This window comes from Rutidosis leptorrhynchoides, chromosome 3 (genome assembly GCF_046630445.1).
Source record: "Rutidosis leptorrhynchoides isolate AG116_Rl617_1_P2 chromosome 3, CSIRO_AGI_Rlap_v1, whole genome shotgun sequence".
In the NCBI taxonomy this organism is placed as follows: domain Eukaryota; kingdom Viridiplantae; phylum Streptophyta; class Magnoliopsida; order Asterales; family Asteraceae; genus Rutidosis; species Rutidosis leptorrhynchoides.
The window spans coordinates 385,227,155-385,240,197 of NC_092335.1; positions in this window are offsets into that span (position 1 = coordinate 385,227,155).

Consider the following 13,043-nt stretch of genomic DNA (forward strand, 5'->3'; position numbering starts at 1 on the left):
TAGATATTCATCAGGAAAGTTGTCTTGTATGGCCGATTCATTCAGAACTTCTAATTCGGGATTTTCAAGACGAGAAAGATGATCAGCGGCGAGATTTTCTGCTCCTCTTTTATCTCGGATTTCAATATCAAACTCTTGTAAGAGTAAGATCCAACGGATTAATCTTGGTTTAGTATCTTGTTTTGAAAATAGGTATCTAAGAGCAGAATGGTCGGTATAGACCACCGTTTTTGCTAGAACGAGATATGATCGAAATTTGTCAAAAGCAAAGATAATAGCAAGGAGTTCTTTTTCAGTAGTTGTATAGTTCGTTTGTGCTCCTTGTAATGTCTTACTAGCATAATATATAGGTTGAAATCGTTTTTCAATCCTTTGTCCTAAAACGGCTCCCATTGCAAAATCACTTGCATCGCACATTAGTTCAAATGGTAGATTCCAATTTGGTGTTATCATGATCGGTGCATTAGTGAGTTTCTCTTTAAGAATATTAAAAGATTTGATACACTCATCTGAAAAGATGAATGGAGCATCCTTTTCTAGGAGTTTATTCATAGGAGTGGCAATTTTAGAAAAATCTTTTATGAAACGTCGGTAAAAACCGGCATGCCCTAGAAAACTCCTAACTCCTCTAACATTGGTGGGATGTGGAAGTTTAACAATTACATCTACTTTAGCTCTATCCACTTCAATTCCTTCTTTTGAAATTTTATGTCCAAGAACGATGCCTTCTTTAACCATGAAATGGCATTTCTCCCAATTAAGTACTAGATTTGATTGTTCGCATCTAATTAGCATTCGTTCCAGATTAACTAGACATGATTTAAATGTATCACCGAAGACTGAAAAGTCATCCATGAATACTTCCATGCATTCTTCTATCATGTCGTGAAAAATCGCCATCATACACCTTTGAAAGGTTGCAGGGGCGTTGCAAAGTCCAAATGGCATGCGTTTGTAAGCAAAAGTACCATAAGGGCACGTAAATGTGGTTTTCTCTTGATCTTCGGGTGCTATTGGAATTTGAAAATATCCGGAAAATCCATCTAGAAAACAATAGTAACTATTTCCGGCTAATCTTTCCAACATTTGATCTATGAAAGGTAAGGGAAAGTGATCTTTTCTGGTGGTGTCATTTAATTTTCTATAATCAATACATACACGCCATCCTGTTACAGTCCTAGTAGGAATAAGCTCATTTTTCTCATTTGTAATGACAGTCATGCCACCCTTCTTAGGTACGCATTGAACTGGGCTTACCCATGGACTATCAGAAATTGGATATATCAAACCTGCATCTAGCAGTTTAATAATCTCTTTCTTAACTACATCTTGCATATTAGGATTTAGTCTTCGTTGGCGTTGCACATACGTTTTATGACCTTCTTCCATAAGGATTTTATGTGTGCAATACGAAGGACTTATTCCTTTAATATCATGAATCTTCCATGCAATGGCTGGTTTATGAGCTTTCAACACAGAAATGAGTTGTGATTTCTCATTTTCAGTAAGAGAAGACGATATTATTACAGGTAATTCAGATTCACCATGTAAATAAGCGTATTCCAAATGGTTTGGAAGTGGCTTTAACTCTAATTTCGGAGGTTCTTCTATCGATGATTTATATCGATATCTGTCTTCTTCTTTTAGCATTTGAATTTCTTCTGTTGTTGGTTCATATCCATTAGCTATAAGTGTAGCTAACATTTCAGCTTCATCAATTGGTTCATTACCTTCTCCTAAAGAACATTCTCCTGTTCCTTGTAATTCTGGAAATTCTTCTAATAATTCTGCATGTGCATCTATAGTTTGAATATAATAACATGTATCATCTGCAGATTGTGGTTGTTGCATTGCTCTATCAACTGAAAAGGTAACACTCTCATCCTCTATACTTAGGGTCAGTTTCTTACCGAACACGTCTATCATTGCTTTAGCCGTGTTTAAGAATGGTCTTCCTAATATGAGAGGAACTTGAGAATCTTCTTCCATGTCCAAAACAACAAAATCTACTGGAAATACTAAAGTACCAACTTTAACTAGCATGTTCTCCATTATCCCTCTAGGATATTTTATTGATCTATCGGCTAGTTGTATGCTTATTCTGGTTGGTTTCAATTCTCCAAGGTCTAGTTTAGCGTATAGTGAATACGGCATTAGATTTATACTAGCACCTAAGTCTGCCAATGCTTCTATTGAACTAAGACTACCCAGAAAACATGGAATTGTGAAACTTCCTGGATCAGATAGTTTTTCTGGTATCTTATTCAACAGCACTGCTGAACAATTAACATTCATAGTAACAGCCGAGAGTTCTTCCATTTTCTTTCTATTTGAGATTAGATCTTTCAAGAATTTAGAATATCTAGGCATTCCTGAAATCACATCAATGAAAGGAAGATTTACATTTATCTGTTTAAACATATCCAAGAATTTGGATTGCTCGACTTCAAGTTTCTCTTTCTTCATTTTACTCGGGTAAGGAAGTGGTGGTTGGTATGGTTTAACATAAGGTTTATCCTTAACTGTGTTATCTTCATTAACTTTTTCAAGTACCGGTTCTTTTTCCTTATCTTGATCAGGTTGTGGTTCTTGTGGAGTAGGAATAGTTTCATCAGAAGTTACAGGTATTTCAGGTGGTTTAAGTGTTGTACCACTTCTTGTGGTAATAGCTTTACCTGTTTCATTCCGGGGGTTAGCATTTGTATCGCTCGGTAAACTTCCCGGTTTTCTTTCACCTATTAACCTTGCTAGGTTACTTACTTCTTGTTCCAGATTTTGAATAGAAGCTTGTTGATTTCTAAATGCTTGAGCATTTTGTTCATTAGTTTGTTTTTGAGATGTGAAAAACTGCGTTTGAGTTTCAACTAGCTTCGTCATCATATCTTCTAAATTCGGCTTTTTATCATCGGTTTGTTGTGGTGGTTTGTTTTGAAAATTAGGTCTTTGCTGATTGTAAGTATTATTGGATACTTGTTGATTGCTAGGACCTTGTTGGTTGTTGTATGGAATATTTCGGTTATAATTCTGGTTTTGATTGTAAATCGGTCTTGGCGGTTGATAATTATTCTGATAATTATTTCCAGGCCTTTGGTTTATGTATGAAATATTCTCTCTTTGTTCCATTGTTAATTCAATACTGAGACAATCTTTTGTCAAATGTGGTCCTCCACACTGCTCACAACTAATTCGTATTGAGTGAATATCTTTAGTCATCTTTTCCATTCGTCTCTCTACAGCATCTATCTTTGCGAAAATGGAATCTAAGTCATGGCTAGAATCGGCTCTAGCTGCTTTAGATGATCTAATGATGTCTTTTTCTTGGTGCCACTCATGTGAGTGGGAAGCAGTGTTATCAATAATTTTGTAAGCATCAGTTTCGGTTTTCTTCATAATAGAACCACCAGCTGCTATATCTATGTCTTTTCTTGTAGTGATGTCGCATCCTTGGTAGAATATTTGTACTATTTGACAGGTGTCTAAACCATGTTGCGGACATCCTCTTAACAACTTTCCATATCTTGTCCACGCCTCATATAGAGTTTCATTTGGCTTCTGTGTGAACGTAACAATTTCTGCTTGAAGTCTTACGGCTTTAGATGCAGGAAAGAATTGTTTAAGAAATTTGTCAACTAAAACATCCCATGTATCGATCGCCCCTTCAGGTAACGATTCCAACCAATCTTTGGCTTCTCCCTTTAAAGTCCAGGGAAATAACATGAGATATATCTGTTCATCTTCCACTTCTCGGATTTTAAATAGTGTGCAGATCCTATTAAAGGTACGTAGATGTTCATTTGGATCTTCCTTCGGCGCACCACTAAATTGGCATTGATTAGTCACCATGTGTAGAATTTGTCCTTTGATTTCATAATCTGGCGCATTAATGTCTGGATGAGTAATTGCGTGACCTTGGCCAGTGCGTTTAGCTCTCATTCGGTCTTCCATACTTAAAGGTTCCAGATTCTCCATAATTGAATTTGTTGAATCGGTATCACTAGATGATTCTGATTTAATGGTTCGTTCCTCAACAATCTCTGTTTGAATGATTGGTGGCTCCGGAGGAAAGTTTAATGGTTCAGGATCTACGAACCGTTCCTGAATATTTTCCGGATTCTCAATTGTGAGGTCGGGTTCAAAAAATGGATTATCGGAAATTTGAACTGAAGTACTTGGTCTACTGGATGACGATTCTAAAGAAAAATCAACGGCGGTTATATTTGCTAAATGTCTTGATCTAGTTACAGGTGGTGAACGTACAAAAGGTGATGAACGTCTTGCTCGGTGCATTCACTGAATATCCTATTAGTTTTAAAAAGGAAAGAAAAATTATAATAAGTTATCCAATCAATAGACTTTTCTGATTTTGCCCACGTTTCGAATAGCCAAAAGATGCAGCAGAGGGGCAGGATTCGTTTGGTCTCAATATAATTGAGGACTGTTTGGCTCCAATAACCCGGTCCACGTACAAATCCAACTATTACTACGAACCAGAAAATTTTGATGTCTATTAATTTAACCACTTAAAATAAATTTTCATAATTTTAAGAAATTTAGATAAGAAGTAGAAAAAAAATCTATGTCCTAAAAACTAGAATAGCGAGAAATAAGAGAGAAAAAGAGTTCGTCGAAAAAGGTCGAAAAAGAAAAAAATGGTTGAAAAATAAAAGGTGACGGAAAAATAAAAGAAACTTATAAAAACTTAAAAATACTTAACTAACCTAACCTTATTACTACAACTAACTTAAAATTATAATCGCAAATTGAAATTACTAATTGGAATGATAATTGATACATAGTAAAAGGTGTCTAAAAATATTAAAGCTTACAGGAAAAACTAAATCCCAAATGGAAATAACTTAAAAAGAAACTAAAACTTAAAATGGCGTCGCAAAATTCTAAAGCACCTAAATCTTAGTCTAAAGAAAAAGCAATTAAGGAATTCTACGGCAAAGCCTAAAAATCTAGGAGTAAAAATAACTCTAGCAAAAACTAAGTTTAAAATTAAATATGAGCAAAAAATACAAATATTATGCTACAACGATTAAAAAGGGACAAAATATAAAAATATACAAAAAGTTGTAAAAAGTACAATTTTTATAAAAATATTATTTTTATATTATTTATTTAATTAAACTATTAATTTTACATTTTAATAAAACTAATTTAAACAAAATAAAACAAATTAAATAAAAAGTAAATCTTAAAATAAAACTAATAATAATAATAATAATTATTAGGGTTAAATAATAATAATAATTAATTAATACCCGTAATTAATGCTGAATTAGGGCTTCTGTCCGTGTGTCAGGTAGTCTCCGCGAGTCGCGGTAATTAATGCAGAAAACCCCGCGAGTCGCGGGGTTCAAAAATTCAGATGACAGCTTTAAATTCGACCCGTTTTTTCTTTATTTTTTTTCTTTTCTGTTTTGTATTTTTATATAAATAAAAGATATTTAAATAAAACTTATATTTTTATAAACTAAAATAAAAATAAAGAAGCTTATAAAACTTAAATATTTAACAAAATCTTAAAAATGCTTATATTTTTGTTTTTCTTTTTATATTTTTGAATAATTAAAACGTATTTTTACAAAAACGAATTTTAATAAAAGTAAACAAAAAATCCTTTTTTTTTTTTATATATTAGCGTTGCGCTTCCGGCTTTTAAGAGATGTTATTTCCCCGGCAGCGGCGCCAAAAATACTTGATGTCAAAGCAGAGGGGTATAAAATACTATTAAATTTTTGCAGGAAAAACTATTAAATACGATACAATTTTACACAAGATATTTATTTATTTATAGAATGGATATACTTAAACCTTGCTACAACACTTATAGGCAGTGTACCTAATCGTACAGTAGTGTAGTTTTTAGTAAGTCCGGTTCGTTTCACAGGGAAATCTTTAAACAAAGCTCAACGCTATATTAGTTTACTTTTATAAAAATACAAATATATATATAAGTAATATTATTATTATAAAGGGGGGTTTTTACCGTTTAATGACCGGTTTGTCGATTTTAAAACTTTAGTCGCAGTTATAACCTAATGTAAAATAAATAAATAAAAGACTTAATTTAAAGCGTAAAGTAAATAACGATAATGAAATTGCGAATAATAAAAGTGCTATAAAATAAAATTGCGATAATTAAAAAGTACGATAATTAAAAGTGCGATTAAATAACAATAAATAAAAGTGCGATAATTAGAAGTGCAATTAAATATAAAATAAAGGAAATTAAATATGAAATAAAAGAATTATGCTTATTTAAACTTCCGTAATCATGATGTTTGACGTGTTGATTTTAGTTTTATGCCCCATGGGTTAATTGTCCTTTGTCCTGGATTATTTAATCTGTCCGTCTGGTTTTTGTCCATAACAGTCCATCAGTCATAAATATAAAGTGTCCTTGTCAAATTATTATTATACCCGAAGTTAAATATTCCAACTAATTGGGGATTCGAATTGTAACAAGGTTTTAATACTTTGTTTAATGAATACACCAGGTTATCGACTGCGTGTAAACCAAGGTTTTACTACTTTATTAACAATTACACCAATTACCCTTGAATGTAATTTCACCCCTGTTTTAATTATTCTAGTGGCTATTAATCCATTCCCGTGTCCGGTTAAATGAACGATTATTCATACATATAAATACCCCGCCCATCGTGTCCGATCGAGTGTATATGGTAATTTATAGGGACGCCCAATTGTAAATCTTTATATTAACATTAACAAACTATCATTTAGTTAAACAAATATAAAGCCCATTAATAGCCCATAGTCTAATTTCCACAAGTGTCGTTCTTTTGTCCAAACCCCAATTATGGTACAAAGCCCAATTACCCAATTTTAGTAATTAGCCCAACATCATGATTACTTCGTTTTAAATAAGCATAATAATAACTTAGCTAAGAGACATTAATGTAAAAAGGTTGAACATAACTTACAATGATTAAAAATAGCGTAGCGTTACACGGACAGAATTTCGACTTACACCCTTACAACATTCGCTAACATACCCTTATTATTAGAATTATAATTAAAATTAAAATTAAAATATAAATATAAATATAAATATATACGATATAGATAGAGAGATGGATATTTTTGGTGGTTTTTTCGATCAGAATTCGTTTGCTTTTATAGGAAGTTTCTGAAATTGGGGCTCCGCGACTCGCGGCCCTTTTGGCCTTCACACTCCGCGAGTCGCGGAGATTGAAATTACAGCTCACATCTTTTGGAGTCTTTCTTGCCGACGGATTTTATATATAAATATAAAATATAAATAATTAATATAATTATTTATATATTATATTATATTCTTGTGCATAGTAGACTTGTAATTTTTAGTCCGTTGCGTCGAGCGTTGAGAGTTGACTCTGGTCCCGGTTCCGGATTTTCGAACGTCCTTGCGTACAATTTTATATTTTGTATTTTGCGTTTTGAATCTTGTACTCTTGTAATTTCGAGACGTTTCTTATCAATAATTGGAACCTCTTTGATTGTCTTTTGTACTTTTGAGCTTTTTGGTCGTTTGCGTCTTCAATTCGTCGAATCTGTCTTTTGTCTTCACCTTTTATTATTTAAACGAATATCACTTGTAAATAGAACAATTGCAACTAAAAGCTTGTCTTTCTTGAGGAATAATGCTATGAAATATATGTTCGTTTTTAGCATTATCACCTGTGTTCACCGATGGCAGCGTCAGTAAACTCCTCTGACCGTATATAATCTCTCACCATCTTTACTGCAACGACATACGTTTTTGGTAATTTACGCTGCATCGTTTTTACCAGAGATAAATGTCGAACCTGACAGATCGCCATGATATATGTAGAAATTTGCTGCGACTCCGGTAAATCTGGACTTTTCCGGCACTCCGCCATGAAGCGGGTGGTAAAATTCATTAGAGACTCGCGTGGCCTCATTTTGATGATGTGCGCATCCAAGTGGGTCAACTCTGTACGTTTAAAGTTCTAGAAACGTTGCACGAACTTGGTCCTAAGGTCCGTAAAGCTAGTGATACTTAACGTGGGTAGCTTGGCAAACCACTCCTTCGCGACGGACTGAAATTGTCCCGGGAACATGTGGCATGCCGTCAGGTTATCCCAATGTTGCGTCTTGACAGCATGTTCAAATTGTTGCAAAAAGTCTTCCGAATCCCTGCTATCGTCTTACATCCCTAGCGTGAGGGGGTGGTGAGGACAGTAGGTAGCGGTTGAGTAGCTATTTCTCTGGTAAACTTTTCCGACATTGCGGAAACTTTGAATGGCCGTTTCACTTTGTCTCCTCCCATCATGGCGTACTAGTTATTCAGCATGTTGTCTGCCACGCCTGGCTGTTCGACCTGGGCACTCATGGATTCCGGTGCGGCTAGGATCAAGTTCTGAAACAAATTGTGACAGGCCTCCTCCCTGGTTTTGCCAGAACTCTTACCGGTTTCTGACACTGAACGTATAGAGCTACGGTGTGGCGCTTTGGACATGCTGGTGGGCCTTTCGCCGCCTTTAGACATGAGCGAGGGCAAAAAGAACCCTCCCTTCGCCAGGAAGCGTATGGCTTCCTTGCTATTGATGGGTTTGAGGTAATTCACGATCTCTTCTGGGATTTTCGTCTCTTCCGAGTCACGTCGATCAGTTTCATCTTCGTCACCATCAAACTGCAACCGGGTGCGTTTGATGGAATCATTCGGAGTTTCATAAGTGCTATCGTCATTAGGATTCAAAGGATCATATGGTTCGTTTCCAATGTTGGTAGTTGGTAATGGGTTGGAACCTCCTGTCATCTTGTATGAAAGTATTGATCAAAGGGTCCCACGGATGGCGCCAAATGATAGAACCAAAAATGTCTGATTCGAGTGCAAATGAATTAAAAGGAGAGTTTAACCTTTGGAAGGGGTTCCTTCGGTTAAATGGGATGTGAATGTGGTGGTGTTGTTTGTCTTTTGCTGAGCCTCCTAGGTAATCTTGAAGAGAGGATTAGTGTGTGCGTGTTTATTGGCCTGAGAAGTGATGCTTAGGAGCACTATTTATAGATACATAATCGGCGGGTATGCATGATAACCGCTATATTAGTGCCCACTCTCCATAACTGCCACTAGAATCTTCTAATCATGCCTACAACCTACTCCACATCCTCCACGTTCCTGAAATATAGGGATTCAGTCCAGCTTGTCATTGCTAAGCCAACCGAATGTAAATGGAACGGCAACGGTTCTGTGACATATATTCGAATTTAATGAAGCTGACTAAGAACATTTAGCATGCTGGACGACATGCGCTGCACGTGACGCAACACGTGACACAGCGTGGCATGACGTACATCATTAGCCATTAAACTCTCAAATATATTCTAATTGTTATTCCCAAAGGCCGTTTCTTTAAAGGTAAGTTGTCGGCATCACCCAACGAGGGGACTTAACCACCTTCGTGATCATATGCCATGCACGCATGCGCTTTCAGGAAGAAACCTGAATCGCATTGCAGGAACCCAATCCTTAAACCATCCCGAGGGGCAGGCTGTTAGGATAAAATCCTAGCAATTTAGATTGGAGTCTCATTGTCAATTAAATAGACACAGTTTAATGAATTCATGAGGGACGGACGTTAAACGTTTTAATAGGTGATTTTGTGCTTAAAGTGTAAGTAACATGGTATAGGTATAAATACCATGTTACATCCCAAATCACCTCAAGCCTTTGCCATTAAAAAAAAAAAACCCTAGTCATTTTGAGAGAGCACCTTAGTGTGTGTTTGCTCTTAATCCCCCATCCCCACCAATAGTTCAAGAAAGTTTGTGGAAATCAATCCAATCTTGGTATTGATTTCCACCAAGATCCATTGTTATTGATTAATAGATCAATTTATTTATAAGTTTATTATTGTTTGATCTGTTTTATTCCTATTATCATCATCATACCTTTTGTTTTGTGAGTTATACACATATACACGACACACATACGTATCTATTACTCTAATTCATCAAAACCGAATTAAACACGGAATCGAAGCTCCAAATTGTGCACTAACAATGGTATCAGAGCCAAAGAGGCAAGCCTCATCGATCTAAGCTCCTGATTTCGTGTTTAGATCTGAGATTTTCGTAAAACAAACCCGTATTTGACTTTTTTGTGTTTTGATGATTTAGAACGAATCAATGAAATCTAAAAACACAGAAAGATTCGTTATGTTTTATTGATCATTTCTCTAAAATCATAGGTATTAATTCGTAATATTGAGTGAGTTATGGTAATTTTTTTGTTTCGAGAAAACAACACTGAAATTGATTCGAATCTCGAATTTGGTAGTTTGTTTGTGAAATCCGCCAGTGGATTCATGTTTATGATGATAGGATGTAGCTTCCTGCTAAATTTCAAGCATTTTTGTTGAGTTTTGAGCTTATTTTCATTTGAACCGCCATTCGACCACCGTAAACCATCGCGAACCACCACCGGAATCACCCAAAAACACCTTAGAACGTAACCGTACGGATACACATTCAATCTGTACGGTTTAAAGATGTAACCGGGCGGATACAAGCATCCGTATCACGCATCCGTACGGTTTCATTAATTAAAAATAAAAATCAGCAATATTTAACGGGGAAGAAGGAGTCTCGTTAAATTTTTAAACAGAAAAGGACCGCTGTTGTAATATTTCTGACAAACAGAGGGGCTGTGTGTGAAAGTTTTCGGACTGTCAGGGCAAAGTTTCTGTTTTTTCAGGGACTGAGTGTGTAAATTAATGTAACTGAAGGCAGGGATCACTACAGGATAAAATAGTCGGGGGCTGTTTCTGCCAACTCTCCAAAGTTGTTTATTTTTCACCTTTTACCCCAAATTTTGAGCATTTTTTTTGTTTTTAAACCCCTAGTTATAGTATTTAATATTTTTGCCACCAAATAGTCATTTTTAATCCATTTTTCGCACTGGTTTCAAATTTAAACTCCGATTTTACCCGAAACTTTGTTTTTAATTAGTTTTTCGCATTAGTTTCAAATTTGAACTCCATTTTTAATAGAAACTTCGTTTTGATCAGTTTTTCGCACTGATTCCGAATTTAAAGTCTATTTTCAATCGAAACATCTTTTTTAAGCAGTTTTTCGCGCTAATTTCAATTTTAAAGTCGGATTTTGACTAAAAAGTCAACACTTTGACCAAAAGTCAAACTTTGAATATTTTTTGAAATTTCGCGAATCTTTCGGACTGTCAGATTTTCACAGGGTTTATACATTGTAATTGTGGGACGCAATGGAGCAAATGATTAGAGAAAATGCATATGTTAAGGAAGCAAAGGCAGATGTTTGTGTTACAAGACTCAAGACAGAACGTTTCGAAAAGGTCAAACTCATTCCTAAACCTTCTTTAATCCATAATGAACACCATTTAAAGACCAAAATGGTACCCACTGGGGTTTCTACTGATAAATCGGAAACTGATTTTTCAAATGAAAGATACAGACAACCTATTCCGGTTATAGTTTTAAATCCAAATGAGGTTGATCTAAGTCAGGTTGATTTTGACAAACTTTTTGGCGATAAAAATCTTTTTGAGGGAATGTCAACCTCGAAGAGGTATATAACAGTAAAGTACAACTCTACTGTCGAACCTCCCTCAAGGTATCTCAAAGTGCCTCCGACCACACCTAAGAATGTTTCTGTAGGTGCTCAAATGTCTACCTTAGAGGTTGAATCAAATGTCTTATTCCGTGAAGGTCTAGCACATGAACTTAAGGACTTTAGTGATTCATTATTGACCAAGTTTAACAATGTTGAACGTAGGTTAGAGTCATCTAGGTAAATCACTAGATCACTTCTTAGAGTCTCATCCCAAGACTCCAGAAAGTTAAGATAGAACCTCAACCTGAGAAACAACCTCTCTTATTAGGAATTCAGGATGCTGATAAGGATTTAACTCAGTTTATTGATAAGCTAGAACGAGATAACATAGATCTGCAGATTAAATGTGCGACTTATAAGAGAATTCTAGCAACGATTGAGAAGATTCCTAAAGTTCCTATGATAGGTCCCACTTACGACTTTTCTAACTATGTAGTTGTCTCTATAGATGACCTAGTAGCAGAAATTCAGGAGTTGAAATGTTCTGTGAACCTGCTTGAAAAGGAAAATAAAACTTTGCGTGATCAATGTGATTCCTTGAAAAATATGAACGTACTCAATAGTACTATTTATGCTGAACCTGATAAGTCTATTATTGATAGAAAATATAAGATCCAAAAGAATGACTCTATGACCGGTTCTTACAGAATATGTGACGACCCAAAAAAATCGCCATTGACGGCGCCATCAACTTAGGTCCCGTTACGTGGTCATAGTCCCTAAATGAGACGCGTTTGACCAAAATTATGTCGCACTCATTTGAAACGTATAAGACTTGCAAAGTTTTAAGCTTATCAACGGTTCGACAATGAGTTTAAGTTTACAAAAGTTATAAAGTATAAATGAAATAACTTACGACATAATATAAGTTGAAAATCACGAATGTTATCAATAACATATGCATGTATGCCTTAAGTTCGAATCCAAAGGTGCTATCAATAGCTCATGCATGTATGCTTGACCCCAAGCAAGTAATCAAAGTGTGCAGAAGCATGTATCAAGTAGCCAAGTATGAACCTGAGAAACATATAGAAAACTGTCAACGAAAAACGTTGGTGAAATCATAGGTTTAGTAAGTAAGTTGTATTGAACCACAATATTTAGTATAAGTTGATTATCCAAATATATTTCATCCACCGACAGTAGCGAACCATCCGAATGAGGGTTCGTCAAACACGTATGGCCACACAAAATAAGTTCACGCTTACACTTACACCCTGCAAGTGTAACTGATGATAATTGGACTTGAGGATTTTTGTTCTAACTCGTACGTGGAATGTTTGTTTTCGTACTTGTGTTCACTTTGTAAAACAAAATGTTTATGTTTTCTCATCCCAAGTATAAGTATAAAAGAGTAAAAGTGGGACTATGATCTCAGCTTGAGTGCACAAGTATAAGGGTACTTCACAAAGTAAATGTGT